Source organism: Tyto alba, unplaced genomic scaffold, assembly GCF_018691265.1.
Source record: "Tyto alba isolate M040663 unplaced genomic scaffold, T.alba_DEE_v4.0 Super-Scaffold_13, whole genome shotgun sequence".
Lineage (NCBI taxonomy): Eukaryota > Metazoa > Chordata > Aves > Strigiformes > Tytonidae > Tyto > Tyto alba.
In genome coordinates, this window is record NW_024881275.1 from 31915753 (window position 1) to 31937520 (window position 21768).

At 38.1% G+C, this 21768-nt stretch overlaps 1 long non-coding RNA gene across 4 annotated transcripts in view; it reads right to left on the reverse strand.

The window, feature by feature from the left end:
- The window catches only part of LOC116965731, a 45990-nt gene that overhangs the window by 17054 nt on the left and 7168 nt on the right, over window positions 1–21768 (reverse strand). Inside the window, exons 3-4 of one of the 4 annotated variants that reach the window (XR_004409606.2) lie at window positions 15657–15757; window positions 14166–14255 (exon numbers count right to left, since the gene is read on the reverse strand). The exons of 2 other annotated variants lie outside the window; for them this stretch is intronic. This is a non-coding gene — a long non-coding RNA (uncharacterized LOC116965731). Of the gene's footprint in view, window positions 1–1920; window positions 2162–14165; window positions 14256–15656; window positions 15758–21768 lie in introns of all 4 variants that reach the window. One more of the 4 variants, XR_004409607.2, reaches the window with a different exon arrangement.

Below are 21768 nucleotides of genomic sequence, written 5' to 3' on the forward strand. Positions count from 1 at the left end.
CATCTCAGAGCAAACTAGCACACGTACATCCTGAATGATGAAGCATAGGATAAGGTCCTTGCAGCAAAGCAGGAATTACGATAAACCATTAGAATTTGCTCCCATACACTCTCCAGTGACAGAGGAAATGATGTCAAAGAAGTTCACCTATGTGCTTTTGCTTCTCCCATACCATTCCACTCTGAAAGTAGGTCCCCAAGAGCTTTTTTTTTTCTGCTTGATGCTCAAGTCTCCACTCAAAACATAGAATTCATGGCCACTAGGCTATTATCTTCAGGGCTTGGAGCCATGTGTCTTTCTTCTTGGGTGGCTTCCAGAGTCAGATACTATAATCAGGATCAATTATGGATTTATTCCTACGAAGAACAGCCACCTCTCATAGTTTATTCTGCCTCTTGGGCCAGTGCATGAGACAATTCAGATTCCTGTGTCCCAGACAGAAGATAAATTCTTGAAAAAGACACAGGAGAAGCTTTAGCAGACAGGATTTCTTGGAAATATTTCTCCTACATACAGTAGGCCACAATGTGGGCAAAATGTGTCATTCTAAAGTTATTACTAGGTCATGAAAACCCCCCTGAAAATCTTAGAGCAATCTATGTGAAAATATTTTGAAACATCTGAAGATAACATTTAAACATCAGACAAAAGAAGTAGATGGATGAACCAAAGAAGAAAGAGGGAGAAAACCCTAGCTTTCTCATATATTAAGCTTTGTCTGTACAGCAAATGGAAATTCATGGCCCACCAGATGGAGGAGTTCCTCATGATTTTCCTGAACAAAACCTGAATTATCAATGAGCATCAAAAGAACAGGTCCAAGCTGAACGATCCTTGGCTGTAAGAACACCTCACCCACATAAACAATTGCTCCAGCAAAACAAACATAGCCAGGCTACAACACTTCTTTTTTCCTACTTAGATGCAGGTTTCAATAGTTCTGCTCTATTTTATGTGCCATGAAGGGGACAACCCCAGTAAAACTGCAGTACGCCTGAGTGCTGCTTGTGCTGTTGCACTGCAGTCAAGCCTGCTCCCACACAAGAGCTCATGAAGCTCTTTATGCATGGAGCAGCTGGAAAAAGTGTGTCGTCTCAGCCAGCACCTCACAGAAACATCACGGTCCTGCTGAGTCAGCAGTCATGGTAATCACTGGGGCAGATATGCCAGCCCTTTCACACTAATTGATGGAGCTGTTGAGAATATCAGATATCACTATTTTGAAAGTTTTATTTGTCACTATTGCCAGATGTCAAAGTACACTATTAACATAGATGTTAGTGGTATCTGAGATGCCTGCAGTGAGGTTATGGTGACCTATATAAAGTCTCTGTTCACATTCCTGTAGTCTGGGACTTCAGATGAGTCCTATGAGCAGATAAGTCATACATTTTGTAAGTGTTTATTTGTTTCTGATTGTACTTGAAGCTCCATCTAATTTATCTGCGAGACCTTTAAAAGGTCAAGCATGACCCAGTAAACCATCAGAACATTAAAGAGGCCTTTACAGACATACCACACTTCAAGCTGAAGAATTAAGGAGCAAGCTAATAAGGCTTGCTCCTTAATTACAGCAAATTAAAAACTATTCTTCAGTTGTTTTAAAAATAGGTTACTGAAGTAACAACCACTTTCTTTCAACTCCTCTTGAATTAGGGGGGAAAGTAATGGGGAAACACAAGGAAGCGGGTAAATCTTTCACTATTGATTTGTTTTGTTCTGCACCTTTTGCATTGTGTAACACAAATGTGTCTTAATAACTCTAACATATATCCCTTTGAGAGAAAGGGATATATGTTTTAAAACATAATTCTTTCTAGAGTAAAAAGTAACAGTAGGATTGAGATTTGCTACCCTCAAGATGCCCAGATTAGACAAAATCAGTTTACAAAGCAAAAATATGTTTTGTTACCTACTCACCTCATATACCCGCATGGGCTCTCTGTTTTGTGCACCATTGCCACAATTACTTTAATTTCAATTGTTGATTAAATATGAAAAAGGAAGAGTCCAGTGGAGCAGAACAGAGTGGGGAGAATGGATACCGAGATGGCTTTGAGACCTTCTCTCTGCCTACATCTCTTCTGGAAGACCTGTTCCCGCATGGGCTGTCAGCATAGCCAGGACTCAGGGGTGTCCAGGGATAAAAATCTTCTGTTGGCTGCAAAGAGTAAGGACCAGAATAGAAGATGCAGTAACAGCTCTAGTTTGAAATATGTTTTGTGTCCTCTTAATTGTGTTTTGAGTGGTTAAACTGCCATTGCTGTTTCTCAGTTTAATAAGAACTGTGCCAGCTGCTCATGTTCATTAGTACAAGAGAGAAAAGTTAAACTAGATTATGAGTACTTGTTTCTAAATAAATAGCCTGTCTTATTTTCAGTGTTTATTTTTAGTGAAAACTACAGATAGGATGAGTATTTACTTGTAACATTTTTTTCATTTTTCTAACTTTAAAAAAAGTCATGGCAAAATACATAACATATAGGTATAAAATGAGAATTTGGCCCTGCTTCTTTATCCAAATGTAGAACTTATCCTCCATATGAGAATAACTTGGATAAGAGTATTGTCATCACTTGGGTATGCGAAGAGATAGAACTAAATTTTAGTTAAAGCAAGCTTATAATTTTAGCAATACACTTCCTTTTTGCACTTTCTCAGTCCCATTTAAAAATCCTCCTTTCCAACTCCTCCAGTTTGAATAACTATGATCTTTGGACTTTTTCTGAGCTGAAACACAGAAATGGTTTGATTTCATTCTGAAGCTATTGAAAAGTTACAGACAACTGCAAGCTTTCTCCCATGTTTTTCTTTTTAAACCTCTGCAGTTTTTTCTGGTAGGGAAAAAGGAGAAAATAGAAGGAGTGAGTAGAGTCAGCAGAAGTACTGAAAATTTAAAATAGTGAGAACAGTAAACTGAAATTAAAAAAAAAAAAAAAAAAAAAAAGAGATATATTAGCTGTCCAAATAATAGTTGAAATTAATTTTTCTTTTAAAATTTCTCCATCACCAAAATGAAAAATCAAGTCAGGATCATTATTCTCTCATGAAAAAAGCCAAAGTCAATAACATCACACTTTTCTGAGTTATACTGGTAAGTAATATATTGGAGGAAGAAGCAAGCATAGTTAGAGTATTGTGTACCTATTATGAAATGCCTCAAGGTCTGAAAGATAGTTTTTTCTTTTTTAGACTGTGTGAGGCTTAACCATCTATCACCAGATGACTGGGCTGGTACATGCCCATGGTAGAACAGAACAGAATGCAACACAACACAGTAAAGAAACCCTAGATTTGAGTTGTGCCGCTATGAACAACTGCAAAAAATTGTACTGTCTGTTCCTTATGAATATATATATGTGTGTATATATATATAGATATGCATATATACACCTTTCAGCTGTTCTTATGCTCCTCCAGTGAAGCAAAAAGCATAATCTAAAAATATCCTGCTGTGCCCCTGGTTTTATCCATCACATTCATATGACATCTGCTGGCTGTCAAACAATTCTACTAATTCTACTGATTTTGCACATATTTTCAATGATGGTGACAGACCTTCACTTCTGGACAAGTAGAGTAGAGTAGAGTAGAGTAGAGTAGAGTAGAGTAGAGTAGAGTAGAGTAGAGTAGAGTAGAGTAGAGTGGAGTGGAGTGGAGTGGAGTGGAGTGGAGTAGAGTAGAAGACATGGATCGGAATAATCCATACATGGGTGTCTCTCACATTCATAAGTATCCTGTTACCAATGTTGCATTCTCCATTTATCACCACTATGTTGCTAAGCAAAAGCATATCACAACAGGTATGATTCCAGGAAGTGACTTCAGCTGATTTTCCATTTTAGAATCATAGAATCATTTAGGTTGGAAAAGACCACTAAGATCATCAAGTCATGATCATAATTTTGTGCCTTGTTAGTCAAATTAAAGAGGACAGGACTGGCCAGTACATGACTAACTGCTAGGAGGAAGATGTGCTCTTTGAGAACTGAAATAACTCACAAAAATATCAGATCCCAAGGGATAGATAGAGCTAAGAATATGTGGCTACTTTCTAATGCCCTTGGATGAGGCTTTGAGAAACAAATGCTACCATAGCAAAAAAACAACCTCTGCCCTGAGATAAAAACACTCTAAAATCTGCTGGATAAAAAAGTTTCTATAAAGATGTTTCTTTAACAGTTAATCTACAGAAGTAAAAGATCTAAGTGTGATTTCCCCTTTTTTAGGAGACAACTGCTCAAAGAAAGAAGATCTGGCAGTTTTCTTGCAGAGAATATCCATCAAGACTTCTCTTCAAGTAACCATGATGCAGGAATTGAGTGTTACTGATGAATAGTAGGTTATCCTGTGTCCCTCCCTCTCATTTCATTCTCAAATAGATTTCAAATGCAGTATTATATTTCCAGTATGATTATGTTATTGTAATACTCCAATTCGGACAAAAGAGTCAAGCAACTTGTGGGTTTTCAGCCCTTCACTTAGCATTCTCTTAGCTTTTATACAAATTATAATGCCACATATTGCTCTTCAGGAGTGGAACTGCAGAAAAGCTTTAACTGTAAAACTTAGTGGATATTGCAAAGAACATCAGGCTTGGTAATACTTAGAGAACAAGAGCCAAAGACCACAAATTTTCCTAGGAACAGAGGACAGGACAAAAAGGACTCTGAAAGGCTTATTCCCAAGCACCAGTCCACATTTACATTATTTCTTTCTACACAGTTAGTGGAGGAACAGCTCAAAGAAATTCTCAAACCCCCATTTTGGCTTCAGAAAAGTTAAAAGATCAAGTTGGGACTTCATCCCCACTCCAGGACAGGAAAATAAAGACAAAAAGCCGCAAGACAAATTGCTGTAGACCAGAAGATTCCTCTTCAGCCAGTCCTGAATTCACAGGACTGAGTAAACATATTTGCCAGCTCCTTCTTTGTAGGAAAGAAGGAGGAAAGACTGGGTTTAGGCTTCCTGGCAATGTAGCCACAAGCGAATTAACCACATCAAAGTTTTAAGAGAAAATGTTTCAGATAAAATTCCCCTAACGACAATGGAATGGAAGAGAAATGATGGGAAACCTAGCAAGTCTTCAGTTCTCTTTGTCATCCTGTTCTGTCCCTCTTCCCACCTAAAAAGTAATATTTTCTCAATTAGGAGTAGGGACAAAGGTAGCTACAGGTTCAGATTGGGCCTGTTGGAGACACTCCAAGATTTTGCTACTGAATGAAGACTAGAGTGTCTCAGGAAAGATGCTCTGCTACCACAAGGATTTCATAGCATTCACAAGGTCATAGGAAATTCAGTTTGGATGGAGCCACAGGAGGCCTATATTCCAACTTCCTACCCGGAGCAAGGCCACTTATTAGCTCAGATCAGGTTGTTCAGATCTTTATCCAGCTGGAGCTGGAAAGCCTTCAATGATGGAGATGGCACAGCCTCTCTGTGTCCCGGCTCCACTGCTGCACTGTCCACATGGGGAAATCTGAAGTTGTGAAAATTCAGGTTCACCCAAGGATGTTTATTGGAAAAAATTTATACTGAGATGTGGTTTTAGAGGCAGGTGGACTGAAAGTTACATGCTCTTTTTAAAGCTGTGTTAGTATTTGTTGTGGAGAGTTAGTACACTACCAATACGAGCTAACTCTATTCCACCAGTTGGCCAGATAATACAGCCAAAGAACTGAAACTGCAATGAGAACAGGAGCCTTACTCCAGCAAATACAAGATCAATGTAACTTGTATACTAATTAGAACAGAGAGTTTTAAATTATTCTGATATAATTTTTCTGCAGGCCTGGCAAAAGATCTATTCCTTGGAATTTACCAGTACAATTTTTTTTTTTTTTTTTTCAGCTTGGAATTGTCTTCAGTTGCTGTGAGCTTAAGTACAGCAGTTTCAAACATTTGGTGAAGTGACAGAAATGACTGTCTCCATGAAAAATATCACAATTCAGTCCTCAAACGTCAGATCTGAAACTGCGACATAGACAACTGGAGTTGCATGTGTTCAGAGGCAAGCAAAGGCAACGTCAAAAGCCTGACAGCACAGATGCACTGAGGAAGGTAAAACATCTAAAATGTGGAGTGAGAAATCCCAGGCTACAAGCTAGGACATACAATATCTTGAGTAGGTGATATAGGGGCAAAAATCACAGCTAGACAGTAGGAACACAAAACACAACATAGGCTGGTGGTTGAGTTTTGCACTAACCGGTAAAAGAAACCTTTAAAGATTACCCCATGTGGGCAGGGTAACATTTTCCATTTGTCTGCTTAAGTTCCTTAGACCCTTAGGTACCTTAAGCCGTATTTCAGGTATCTGCGGGGCTAAAGACTCTCTCACAGATTTCCTGGACAGATAACAAAATCCTGAAGTGCACCATGAAATACAATGCATTCACTAAATTACTTACCTTGATTGCCTTAAGAATTTTATAATTTTGTGACTATTAAACTGAGTAACAGTTGAATGGTCTTCACAGGATATAGGATGGGATAGTTCAGTTGGAAGAGGCCTACAATGATCATCTAGTCCAACTGCCTGACTACTTCAGGCTGACTGAGTTAAAGCATATTATTAAGGGCATTGTCCAAATGCCTCTTAAACACTGACAGGCCTGGAACATTGGCCAGCTCTCCAAGAAGCCTGCTCCAGGGTTTGACTACCCTCTTAGTAAAGAAACAGTTCCTAATGTCCAATCAGCTAACTTGACAATGGTGCATTAAACTCCTGCATCTGGATCACTGATTAATATATACAACAGAACTGGCCCTAGAATTGAGCCCTGAGGAACACTGCTCGTGACCAGTCGCCATCCAGATGTAGCCCCATTCACTGCAGGCCCTTGATCTCTGGTCTTCAGGCCCCCTTCAGCTCTGCCCCTTTTAGGCTGGGCTGCTGCAGGTAGTCATCAAACAGTAAAGAAACTGAGACGTGGGTTATCCAACTTCTTCTGTAAAATGAAGACACCCGATGCACTGAATCAAACATGATCAAAAGTAACACAGTGCTTGTGACTACATTCAATATATTTATTCTCATGGCAATAGTAAAAGACCCTTATAATAGCAGATTTGACCAGAAGAGAATTAAGGAACTAAATAATATACTGTTTGCACTAAATTAAAACATTAAATATTTCAGAAAATTCAATGACGATGAGTCTATTTAAATAATAGTTACTATATTTCATCAGCCTTAACATTGTTTAATTTTTATACCTATTACATGCTCATTTATCATGCCAGCTTGTACTATCAATGATTTCATTGTCTGTTATTAATAAAACAGTAACTGAAAGATCAATAAATTGATATTCTGGCAAGAATATTCTGATGTGATTAAGCTCTAAATACATGAAAGAGAAATTAAACCTATGAAGTTACAATGGTAGGAAATCTGCAACTACAGTATGCTTAGCAACTGACTCTTCACTGGCAATCCAGCGGAAGACGTAGATAATTATATCCTAATCCCATGCAATATTCTCCCAAAAGTAACATTCTATTTTTACTTCTCAACCTGATTTTCAAGGAAGACATACAAAAAAAGATGAGCCTGTTAAACAAAATTCACACTTCTGCTGAAACTAAACACACCAATTCAGTCAAGACACATTTATTTTATGATCTTTTACAGTCTTTCCCAAACCTCTGCTGACTTCTCTGTTTCACATACTAATTATAAATTTCTTTTGCTCCAAGGGTGATAACAGCCTTCAGTTCTCTCCCTCATGGTACTCTGTGTTACAGAAATTTTCTTTTCATTTAACCTTTTTCACTGAAAGCTGTCTAGTTGATTAATGCAATTAGTAACTTAATTTCACCATCTTCATGACAAAGCTAAGACTAAACCCACAGTCACATAAACAAGGAATATCTGCCCCAGAAATAGCACAGTCATTAACAGGCTTAAACAGATGATGAAAATACATTCCAAATGCTGTTCCAAATTATTTTAGCCAGGAATTAGGTACTTCTTTGTTAGACTTAATGTGTCTGCAAACTTAATTTTGCTCCCTAAATATATTATGTAATTCTCTAGCAAGTAACATCTACTCTTCTAAATCTTCTATTATTGAAATTATCTAAAGAAAGTGCTCGCATGCTTAAAAGTTTGTGTGTTTTTTCTGCTAAACTACCTGGTCTAATCAAGAGATATGTTTTCTATATATACTTTGTCTACTGTCTGTCTTTAGATCACCATAGCTAAAACAACACTATCATTAAAAGAATAATAATTCTCTTAAATATACTATTTTCTGCAGTTATGACACTCTTCAGCTATGAATTGTTGAAATCAACATTTAATTTAAGGTTTTCAAAAGCACTTGTCCTACGCCTACAACTGATCCTGTTGAAGCCATTATTGAAAAACCATTGATTTTAAAGGAAGAATAATAGGGCCAATACTAAAAACCTTCACATACCTTGGCCTTCTGTATCTAACTCCCACTGAAATCAAATGCCAAGGTAAGAGTTAGGCAGGTAGTAGCTTTCAGGTGTACTTGATTAATTACAGTCTTTCTTTCTGCTGCTCTGTCACTGCTGAGCAAATAGTATCTAAGATCTGGTTCTCAAGTCGGCATTCATCTTTTTGTGAGAGGATATTTTACAAAAACAGAAACATCAGATGCCTCTCCTGATGTGTTTGATTCATCACTATGAATTACAAATGGTAGTTCTGTTACTAGGATGCTCCAATAGGATTAGGACATCACATCTGTGATTGTGAAGGAAGAAAAGGAGGAATAAGAAAGGAGAAATGCACATGATTTTCCTGCTCCTTGTACTTGACATACACAATAGGCACTATGCAGACTCACCTTTACACACTTTCTCTTTTCCTATACTGTTTGAAAAGCAGATTTTAACCAGCTTAAAACCTAACAGAATTATGTGAAAAACAGGGTAAGGCCCTGAAAATACAGCCTTTGCCATGGTACGAGCCTAATGCAAATGTCATCCAACTAGTGCCATCTATGAAAATAAGAAGAGTTTATTATATAAGGCCTCAAAACAGCCTCTGAGAAAGCTAAAATTTGAGTAGCTTTGCTCCCAAGACCCACAGAATTTTTGTTTTCTTCCCTTTCTGGACCCATCTCCAAATTAAAAACAAAAAGAAAATATAACAGTACCCTATAGGTAAGAGACTATTTTCCAGGTGTGCCCATAGCAAATACATGACAGTTAGCATTCTTTGGTTTCCTGAGATGGTAATTTCTTCTCAAGAAGCACTTGGAGGTATACAACAGTTCAGTATCTCTCCATGCTAACTTACCAAAATTTGTTTTCTTCTACATCTAGCTATTGTAGAGCAACAGTTGCAAGCTTTTTGCAAATGCTTTGTTTATTCTCTAAAAAGTTGTCAACAGAAGCTGTTTACACATCTTATCATGACCTCTTGTTGATCTATGAAAAATAATGGATAGTTCAAACACTATCAGTTTTGCTCATTCACAGAAACTGCAAAAAATAGTACGAAAATAAGTAAGAATTAAGCTAAAAGTGTTCCATCTATTATTGTTCTATTTTTCCTTCCAGTAACAAATTGTTTTAATAACTAGGCTAATTCTAAAACACAGTAAATACCATGTGAAGGACATATGTCATACACAAATTTACCAAATATCAATACCACTGTGATTAATTTAACTGTAAGAAATCTCAAACAAATTAATACTGATAAGATGTTTAAAATTCAATGTTTTTTGCTAGGTTTATAATGGAAGGAAATACTTCATACATGGGACATTTTTGATGGTCACTGGGCAGACAATAGCCAGCAGCAGGAATAACTAAAAATCTTCCACTTAAAATGTTATGCTGGTTTTGTGGAAGCTTAAGCCAGTTAAGTTTCCATGTTTGGAAGAGCTCCAGTAATTTGATACAATCACATTTACAGCTCTCTAGGTTTCACATGAGTGCACTGCTGCATGGTGACTTCATACACAAAATACTGCAATGAAAAAAGGGAACAAGGGAACATTCAAACTGCTTTTATGTCTCCAGATAGAAAAAAAAAAAACCAGGTTCTACCTTATTCCAGTTATTAATGACAGAATAATTTATCTTCTTTCAGGTTTCAATGGCAGGGACAGAAATCAACTAATGAAAAGCACAATAAAATGTTTATATGAAAATCCCCAAATGAAACCTACAATTTGTAACTCAGGGTGGCCAGTGTTTGGGACAAGGGTTATATCTAACTGAGTTTAAGCCATCTGCATATTAAAAACATTAAAAACACTGAGAAAATAACTTCCTAAAAAGTCCTGAAAAGATTGCATCTGCTGGGTGCACAACAAAAAAGATTTTACAGTTGATCACCTTGACTCAACACTTAGGTATCTCCATTTGGTTGTGAGATGAGACAGTGAAGAAAAAAAAATAAACCAAACCAAACCAAAACAAAACAAAAACCCCCCCAACTTATCTGGCTTTGATTACAAATCTGGTTCCATGACATTATAGTGACTACAGCACTAAAAAATAAAAAAGCCAAAAAACCCAAACCAAAACAAACAATAACACCCCCCCATTGCCTGAGAGATTAAAAGAAGCAAAAGCAAAAAGACTACATAGTTTCCAAAAAATGTGTTTTGAAAATTCTTTCCTAATAAGCCAAGATCTGTGGCTGTCTGCAGCTGGAGAAACCTAACAAGACATGTTCTTGCTGTCTTTTCCAGATGGTGGCACCCTGCATCCAGACCCAGGGGTACCCATTTAGGTTAACCCTGCAACTATTCATGGGGTTTGTAACATTTTCTACAATCTTCTGAAGTTTTCTAATGATTGGAACATTCAATATTAATTAACAAGAACATGAAATTTTTACAGCAGTCCTGTGAGAACAAATTTTATTTATATCTGCAGATTCTCAGCTAACATAAATCCATCTCTGTTGACTTCAGTGAAATTACTTGTATGGCATTTGAAAACACTCTAACGATATATCATAACAGTTTTAAGATATAGCCATCAATACTCTCATCAGATATACATCCCTCAAATTCAGTTCGGTGGTCTAAATATAATTGTCAAAGAAATCTTACACTGATTTGGTGTTTAACTGTGATATGAACTGGTTAAAATCCTCAGTTCAGCTCCTATGCTCGAAATTCTGAAAGGAAATTTATAATAAAGGCTGAAAATTCAACTCTACTGCATTTGTAGTAGAGGAAACAAACACAGAGGACTAACAAAGGTAAAAAAGTAAGGCTATGCCAGTTACAGCAAGCATCCAAGACAATTTCTGACAAATCTCAATAAACCTTCTGACAGCTCCATTATAAATGTCAAACTTAAATACATTTATTAGATGCAAAGGAATCTAGTACACAGACTTACGCATCAAACTTTGAAAGACTTCTAAAACTTCCATAACACCTGCTTTGACCACTCCAGCTTTTGCCCACAGGGAGAAGAGTAGGAGTGAAATATTTGTTTGTATAAATCTTTCTTCTCTCATCGCAGAGAACATACAATTGCTCAGGTTGGAGGGGATGTCAGAATTCCAGCCTCCTACTCAAAGTCAGGTCAATACTGAATTCAGATCAGAATGCTCCAGATTTTGTTCAGTCAGGTTTATAAAACCTCCTGAAATGGAAATATCACAATGCCTCTGGGAAACCTACCATACTACATCGTCCCCCATAGTGACTTCTCCTTGTATCCAGTTAGAACCTTTCCTGGTTTAGTTTACAACCAGTATCTCCTGCTGTGCATCTCAGAGGACTGTGGCTCTGTTTTCTCAGTAACCTCCCCCTCAGCACTGGAAGGCTGCCATTCCATCCCCAAAAAGCACCTCAGAGCTTCAAGCCGAGGTAGGTCAGGTCTCCAAAGGCATCAGCAATAAGGTTTTGTTGCACCCTCTAGTGTCTGAGGACAGGCTTTGGTATGTTTAAGTGATTATCTTGTAATCAATCTTGTCTTTACAACAAATAATTTTCTGGAAACCACAGCCAAACTGAGGACATTATAATAAAGTATGTGAAGTGCAAATGCTTTTTACTGTAAGAGTCTTTTAATTTTTCACTTTTTTTTTTTTTCCAGACTGTATTAAAATAGCATTTAGTACTTTCACTGCAAGGTTGAAGCCTTGAGTGACTGCTTCTGAAAATAAACATCGAGGAGTTACTCCAAAAACCACAACCTCATAATACTGTTAAGCCCAAGTCCAAAAGTGTTTGAAAAATGAGGTTAAGGTCTAATACAAATCAGTTTTCTACAATTGCAGTAAGAACTGCTGTTCAGTGGAACACAGCCACATGGTTTCTTCTTCACATGTATAAATGTCAGCATATTACTGGGATCTAACAAAGAATGGACACAGAAATCACTACACATCAGAAATTTATGAGCTATCTCAGTTTGCCCTGTACTTGAGAAACTTTTAATCTCTCCCTTCTGCAATGAGTATTACATGCTTTTTCTATGAGTCAAATGATACAGTATGAAAAGGGGCTTTGTCAGCCCTACCTGAGAATTGAGGTCAAAATCGCTGTGCCACCATCTCAGTTAACAATGAAACAAAACAAAAAGAGATCCTTCCTTACATTTTACCACCACTCACATATTCCAGCATATTTTCCTAGCAGTCAGGAGCCATAAGGTATTTGATAATTTTTGTCATGAAGAACACCACTGTATTAATCTAATCAAGTGATAGTAAATATTTCAGATTAATAAAATTAAAGAAGAGTATAATAATTCCATAGTCTTGTGGTTTAAACACTGGTATTCAATATAGAATGATAGTGCTGCTTTATCAATAGAGTGGTTTTAAGCTCATATTGTCCAGTATTTTAAGCAGTAATTTATAGCATTTTTTTAAAGTGTGAGACCTTTTCACATCAAGTAGAAGTGACTGTGTTTTATGTTCATGTTACACAGGTGCAGTGCAACATGGAATCTGACACTTTGGAAAACTGTCACACCTACTGCAGGTTTACCGATATTCTTCATATTTACTATATTACTATTCTGTGTGACAGCTCTAATACTTAGATAATGTTAGATAGACCCAAACACATTAAGTCATGCTACTACAAAATAAGAGACAGATCAGTCCCTATTCCCACATGTAGTTGAATTTAAGTTTGCATCCATGTGACTGTAAGTGGAATTGGGTTTCTGAAGACAAGGTGGAGGAAGGGTTATAAAATCCTACACACAGCTGATATAAAACTGTAATTTGTTCTCCTTGATTCTATTCCAAATAGGTTTTTTTAGTTTAGTTTTGTTTTGTTTTTTTTGTAGAGAATGCTTCAGAAATTGACCAAGCCTGACATTTCTTGTGTTATTTCAGATATTAGAGTATTTCTAAAAATAAAAACACTATCACACAACTTTGTAGGCGAGTGAATCAAAATTATAGCTAATTTATTTAAAGATGCACAGCAAGCAATGTAAAATGCATGTTTGATATAGAATCAAAATGTGGTTTACTTTAGACTTGGTCTGCTGAAGTAGTTTGGTTTCACTATTAAAAAGATGTCTAACAGAACTGCACCAGCTTTTGACCATTAATCCATTCCTTTTAGGAGATCCATAGAGTAACTCAGAACAAAAAAACTAGGAGATATTGTCAGGGGGTTGTTGTCTTGGAAACTGCAGCACAGCCAACTACAGTTTCTTGGAGAAGCATTCCTATACAAATATCTTTGTATATATATCTTTGTGTGTATATATATCTTTCCTAAACAAATATCTCTGCATATGTTCAGCATAATTGCATTTTATTTCTCTCCACACTCTATCCTATGAGTAGAGAGGCCTGCTTAACCAGCATAGAACGATGTAGATCTACTCCCCATTTTGCCTTAATGGCATTCCTATGTGCCAGCAGATCTGACCCATAAAATGGACAGTCGTGTCTGCTATATTTGGAAAACCTTATGTGTTTTCTGTACACATCACATGATTATTCACAGAGTGACTATATCTTTAATCTCACATAGAGAGGAAAAACTACTTAGTTTAATGGAAGTGAATTTGCATTTAACTTCTCAATGGAAAGTGCACATTTAAATGTTATGTCTGCTGAATAAACGAAACCTAAAGGCCATGAAGATGTATGTTTCATTAATCAAAGTTACAAGCAGGCCTCACAGGTGTGTGCATGCAAATTTCTGAGCTATAACAAAGGAGAAGGCACAATTACTTACCCCCTCTGTATTTCCTTGTATTAAATAAGACTGGCATAAATTCCTTGAATCCAAAGGGGTCTCATTTATATCTTACTATTTGGGATCAGCCTCTTGGTGCCAATGCAAGGTAAGGCAAAGAGAAAGGACAAAAAAAATACAATTCACATTTTTGGAAAGCCAGAATGAACCATTCTCCAGTTTTGGGACCAAGGTTAAAAACTAATCTTATTTTTAATACTATTGCCCTACTCTCTCTCTGCTATTACCTTTAGTTCAGATGACATTTGCAGTTGCATCTCATTGCATTTGAGAGGTGACAAATAAGATTTATGACTTCCCTTCAGAGTAAGCAAAACATCTACTGACAAACAAGATCAGCAGCAAAACTGAGATGTATGCAGCCGTAGCATATTGCCAGAACTATCATAACTCCTCTTCACCTACATTACTGTGCACCTAGCAGAGTTCCTCCCCAGTAATGTCCTTTAAATGTTCTCCAGATTTACAACTATCCTCTCCTTTTCTTCACCTCAAAGCCACTTTATCTTAATAAGAGGTATTCAGAAAGTGAGTCATCAACAACACAAGTGTAATTGAAAAAGATGAAAACTGAAACAGCAGCTGCACGTACAAAAACCACACACATATTCCAGGAAACCCTCTACTCACTTCCCAGCCTTTAAAAGAAATGTAAGACTTCAGTCATCATACTATGGGTCTACATGTATTTTGCCATCAATCTAATTAAGAACGTAATGTCACCACTTACAGTATGAGGAATAAATAAAACCCTGATTCAAAGTAAATTTCAATCTTAATATCATCTCCCTGTTTCTAGCAATCTGTGTTAGTATCCACATAATTCAATATGGCATTTTAAGTTGCAAGTACCAGGACTGAGTATTGCAAGGTCTGAAGGCTTCAGAGGTGACAGCTGTGACTCTCAGTAGAGCTCTGCTTATAGGCGTTTTTACACTATCTAGTTTGGTAGAACTAACTGAAGCTTGTATGCATCACCCTTAACTAAAATTGTTCACTTGCTATCAAGTCAATATCTTCTGAAAAGCTTAGAGGGATAACCTTAGCCCAGGAGGGGGGAGTGAGGGAAGACTTAAACCCTGGAATAAGCTTTATTTGTAGTCGCTGAAAAGCAAGTTTTTGAATCACAAGCATTTAGCTTATATATAACATAGTTTTCTTCCATTCTTGAGCATTTAATCTAAACAGCATTATCTGATTTCTGAGAGCTGTGGATTCAGAAGTTGAAGCCTCAATATTAAGAAAAAAATATTTTACTCAAAACAGGGTAGATGGTACATGTATACATCTCAGTCTGACTGGTAACTGCACTGGAGAGAGAATTCCATTTAAAAATTGGAATTATTTGGGACATTTTATTAAAACAGATCAAGCAGCTAAATCAAATTAAATATTTTGCACTTAAAAGACCACATTTGGAGTACTGTGTCTAGTTTTGTGCTCCCCAGAACAAGAAAAACACTGGCATACTGGAGAGTCCAGTGGAGGTCACCAAGGTGGTCAAGGCCTGGAACTCATGATGTACGAGCAGAGGCTGTATGTATCACTGTCATATGAATATATGCCAAAACCTACAAACAGAATACAAAAAGCAGAGAGCTAAGTCCCAGAAGTCTTTATTATTCTGAATGAGTGTTAAAGAAGGGCCAGAAAAAGAAGTCTTGTGTTAACTCTCCCTAGTAGCAGCAGATAAAAAAACACACGTACTTTTTTAATCGAGTCACCTGATTTCTACCTGTTAAGAGCAGAGGAGAGCAGAGCAGTAACCCAGACCACCTGAGATACTTGGCCTTGGACAGTCACAGGGGTCACTTGTTTTGAAAACAAGCACACCCTAAAATATTAATCTTAAATGCTGTCTTCTTTGAATTTACATAACTTTACTGCTGACTGATACATCACAACGAATCAGTTACTTTTAGTGTATTGACATTCATAATTCAGAAACTCCTGAATGCTAGCACCAAAAATCAAAGTGAAAGTCAGCAACTTATTCTTCACATTTTATCTCATTCACATATCTCTTCTGTATACAAGAGAACCTGAGCTTCTCTTATACAATCTTCTTATGAAGATAAGTGCACAGATATTTGTGTTTTCAAAAAGGATATTTAACAAAGGTAGGAGTGAGTAATTTGGCTGCATAAGGAGCCTCATCTTTAATTCTGTGCATTTCATGACATTCCAACTGATCTAGCAAATGTCAGTAACCTTAATTAGATTTCACTCCTTTCTCCCTTAGACAGGTAAAAGGTAAAACTATCAAACTGCTAGCTAATGGTAAATTCCTAGTTATGCTCTCACCTTTTTTTTCCTTTCAAACAGCTTTGACAAAAACCCCCAAAACATTTCAAGAGCTTTTCACATTGGGAAGGATGCAAGACAACTTACCTAGTCTCTTGGGCAAATAAGGACTGTTTGTTTGCCCATTTAAACACTGTGTAAATTTAAATACATAGGTACACACACTGATTTAGCAAAAGGGGAGAAAAAGCCAGGAATGGGTGATGATGAAAAATAGCACATTTCAGAAAATCTGTGCATCTGAAGACTGCCAGAATCCAGTAACCAACAGTGTAAGCTGGAGTGTATAACCTTAGTTGGTCCTCTCATCCAATAGTGAACTACTAAACCTCCTGGAAAAGACAAATTAGAGACTACACCTCATCCAGGTGGAGATGACAAAGAATTTATACCAGTTCAAGGAAAGACTCAAGGGTTTTTTAACGAGATCTTTTGAGGGTTACTAACAAAACAAATTAAAGTCCTTTGACTTCCCTGGATCTGAGGAACAGTCAGAAGCTAAGAGAGTACTCTAATTAGGGAAGAAGGCAGAGGAGAGTATCACATGCACAAGCTCCTTTTGGTCCTCCCAGGTATCCATCTGTGACCTCTGACCAGTGACAGACCTTTGGAAGTCAGTCAGTTGATCTGAACCAGTAGAGTTACTCCTATGTCTTAATTTTTAGCTATGTAGGCAAAAGCCTGATTGTCTCATCTTCGGGGAGACTTAACTCAGCTTTGTGCCTAACCACCCACAGCAACAACTCCAGCTCTGTGGAAGAGGTAAAACTGGTAAACAATTTCAGAGAAGAGTTGATCTCATTATGGCTATACTTTAACTGCTGGAGGAGGGTACTGGTTCATGAACAGTATTTCTAAGATAAAAATAACACCACAGCTTCCTAGCAGACACTCCAGAGACATTAATCACCTGCAGAATCCCAGCTTAATCAGCAGCATGACCTTGGTCAACACAGCAGTGTAACCACCTTGTCAAGTTTCAGGGACAGGGCTGTAGCATGTGTTCTTTCTTTTTAAAGCATAACAGGATGAAAAAAGAGAAGAGAAACTGCCAGGTATATTCCAAGTGTCCTAATTTACAACAACTCTAGTCTTTAATCACAATCTGGGTCTCTATAGCATGACTTTGCATTAAGTTTTGTACTACTGCTCAGCCTTTCTACATCTCTGTTCTTTATATTTGATAGGAAAAGACTAAGAATATTCCCTTAGAATTTTTGTTTTACTAAAGCCAGAAACCACAGGCTTACCATTGCTTTCAACATCTGCATGCCCTGGGCATGAGCAAGGATTTCTGGGAAACTGTTCTGGTCTCTGTCAACATTAATTGAACAGAACTCGTCTACAGGAGGTATTTCAAGCAAGAAACACAGAGCTTGACTTCTTCTTAGCAGCAGGGCTCCCTAGGTAACTCTAAAAGCATTCAGACATTAAAATAAGGATAGGAATAGAAAACTGTTGGAACAAAATAACACAGGACATTGTGTTCAGAAAGACAAAGAACTTCTCATTTGTCACATCTAATATTTCAGAAATGTTTTAACAAGCAATGTTCCCAGTCATGTACGGAAACCATGACATAGTAAGTTAATAAAAGAAGTTGTCTACATACCAGTTGGCCAAAGTATCATTAAGAAGCAGTAACAACTGAATTTTACATATAGTCAGAGTACAGATATTTATCATTGCCCAGAGAACTGCCTATGACATGAAATACTATTGTTCAGACAAGGACATAAGGCCAGAATGCAATGCCAGACAATACTAAGAAACAGAATGATGAAAGCTATGCTGTTTACTTAATGCTTCTTCTCCATAACATCTGAGGACAATACCCTAGGCCACTGTCCAGTGAACATATAATTTTTATATACATGAAAACTGACAGAAGTGTCCTTAGTTAGCCAGGGTTTTTAACTTATGTTTGCTTCTGACAATATTTCAGCTGTGTGCTAAAGAAACTAACCATATGTATCTGTGACTTCTTGGAAGTTTGCACTCAGAATACAGCACCATTTTAAACACTGATGCAAAAAAAGTACAGACATATTTTGAAACAAGATGCTTTTTATCTGAAAAAAAACCCAAACCAAACCAAACCAAACTAAACCAAACCAAAACCAAGTAACATTATTTTTAGAATTACAGCTTTTCATTTACCTTGACAACCAGGCTTGATTTTTTTATGTTTAGTGAGTGATGAGTTAATAAGGCTGTTAACACTTTGCACAAAAAAATTTATGTGTTAGAAATTCTCCATTCTAATAACTAAACAAGAACTTGAAAATTATTATATATATGGTGTGAATGAATTGGAAGCAAGCCTGTTTTCTTAATATTTTACTCATTGCCTGAGGAACTACAGGTTGAAGTCTCAAAATATGCAGGGCTATGAAGAGAATGTACATTTTACATATGTAGCTCCTCACATTCACTTACCTTATTTTACATGCATGCAAAACAAACTGTAAGATTTATACCGGAAGCAGCAGTTCATTTTTACACACACACTTACAGAAGCCTTGCCAGCAAATTTCCGATCTTTTAATTTTATTTGAGCCTATAAATACGAGCACTGCCAGTCTCTTAGTGAAGAAAGAATAACACCTTACATTCTTGTAGCACACACTTAACCTTGAGTTTTCATTTTGAACTGTGTTTCATGAGAATACTTGGGATGAGTTTGCTTATACTAAGAAGCATTTTTCACATCCATGGACATGTAATTTCAGTGAATGGTAAATATGATTCCTATTATCTAGAAAGTTTTTAATATAGAATTCTCTCAACACAAGAACTGTAAGAAATCACAAGTATGAGCCAAGAAAATATTTAAGCGTTAGATTAAGCAGGGCAAAATACCTGAATTTGGGAGACCGAAGAAAAAGGTGTTTCCTTTGACATAGAAGAGTGAGATTCCTTATCTATACAGTTTTCTGAATGCTTACTTCCTCCCATCTCTTCACCATTAAGCAGGATTTAGACTGGAAAAAACACCCTAGGGTGAGGAATAAGTTGATAAAGTAGGTGGGTGGACTGCCAGAGCCAGTTTGGACTAAGATAACACATTCAGTAGCACTGGGGTACGCTAGCATTAGGCTTTGGGGGTAAGGCAAGGATTCAGACTAAAAACAGTTAACACACAAATTCAGGAGAGGAAGACCAGTGTGCTGGGTTTCTGTAGCCAGTTTTTTTGGTAGTGGGGGAGGGGGCTACAGGGATGGCCCCTGTGAGAAGCTTCTCAAAGCTCCCCTGGCTCCAAATCAGACCCACCTCTGCACCAGGGCCGAGTCAATTAGCAATGGTGGCTGCGCCTCTGTGATAATGTGTTTATGAGGGGGAACCTGGGAGGGAGTTGGGGGACTTGTGAGGAGGAGCTGCAAGAAGGACGAACACCCAGGTCAGTGGAAGGAAGGAAGGAAGGAAGGAAGGAGGGAGGTGTGCCGGAGCAGAGACCCCTGTGTCCCGTGGTGAGAGGGCAGGGCCGCCCCCCCGCCACCCACGGGGGTCAGCGGCGGAGCAGAGGCCGGCCTGAGGCCTGTGGAAGGGCCCACACCGGGCCAGTCTGGACTCTGAGGGGAGAAGTGGCCCCTGCTGCTGTAGTTTGGTGCTGGGAGGACTGCAACATGCAGGGGACACCCATGCCAGATCCTCGTGGGAACAGCTGTGGCCCGTGGGGAGGACTCAAACTGGAGCAGGTTCATGGAGGACTGTTTCCAGTGCAAGGGGAGCCCCGTGGAGCAGGGGAGGAATGTGTAGCATTCATCCCACCTCCCAAGAAGGAAGGAGCGGCGAGCTGACGGTAACCCCCATCCCCTGCCCCCTGTGCTGCTGGGGGAGGACACGGTGACATTGGGAGCACAGCTGAGCCATGGAAGAAGGAAGGGGTGGGGAGAGGTGGTTTTGGATGTGGTGACACTTCTCACTGTCCCACCTTGTTTTTGTTAGTGTTTGAATTAAAATGTTGTTTTCTTCCCCTAATGAGTCTGTCTTTTGTCCATTACCCTTATGTGTGACCTGCCCCTCCTTGTCCTTAGATGGATTCTTTGAGCAATTTATGCTTCATTTTCTCCTTCCAATTCTTGATAAGCGGAAGGGGTGGATGAAACCTGCGTGGTGCTCAGTTGCCCTCTGGGCCCAAACCATGACAACCAGTTAAACTAATTGTTGCTGTTACCATCATTCGCTGAGCTATGACAATTTATGGTTCAACTAAGAGATGTATGACACAGTCACAAGAAGACAAGGAATGGTAAAAAGCTGATGAGATAAACTGACAGTTACCACCAGCGTGCATCAACAGGATATTACAAACACTGTTGTCAGTTTGCTGACATCTTGAGATCAAGTGGCAGCAATTAAAGGTTAAGACTGTAACTATTGTGTGGGTTTATAGGATTGGGGGGGAGTCACAGTGGCCCAGAGGAAGGTCAGTTCTAATCTGAATTATGGGCTGTACCATAAGATGCCTGTGAACTGTTTTTTTTCAGTAACTAAGTGAGGGATAACAGCAAAAGAATTCAGAAGGCATTGCCATATAGTGAGTACCTCTGTAAGCAGAGTGCATTAAGCTAAACTTAAATGTGGTGTGGCAGGTTGTTGCAACATGAAAGCCACAGAGAAGGCCCATATATGGATTTAGGCCTGGGAGTCAGTTCAAAGCAAAGAGCTAAAGAAAAAGAAGATCAAGAAAATCTGGCAGAGTAACAAGGAAACTAGCATACACAGTTGGGAGAAAAAACAGAAAAAACAACAACAACAACAACAACAACAACAACAAAAAAACACTTGTCTAAAGCTGCAAACACCTGGACTTCACCTTATCCTATACAGAGAGCAAGTTCTTGTGCAAGAACAGGCTTTTGACCTAAGTCCCTGGATCTACCACATCCCTGTTATAAAGTACAATGAGGAACTCTCCCTGTGGGACCAAGGAGGCTCCTGCCTGGACTACACTTCTAAGCACACCACGCGCCACCCACTGCAGTGGTAACTGGCATTAAAAGTAGCAAAAACTTATTTCCTCTTAAAACTGCTGGGCTAAAGCTATAAATACACCCCATTACAAGATCTCTGGAGCAGAATGCTACCATTTATTATTGAATGCTCATTTTTCAGAATGGAATGCTGCTTTAAAACACACATGGATGTGTTTTAGCTATGTTAATATACAGTTTGCCCCACTTAAAACTGCCAAGAGGACAGTTTTAAGCTATCATGTGGTTTCAGGACATCCATCAGCCTTTATGGGTGGCTGAATTCAGCCACCCAGTTATGC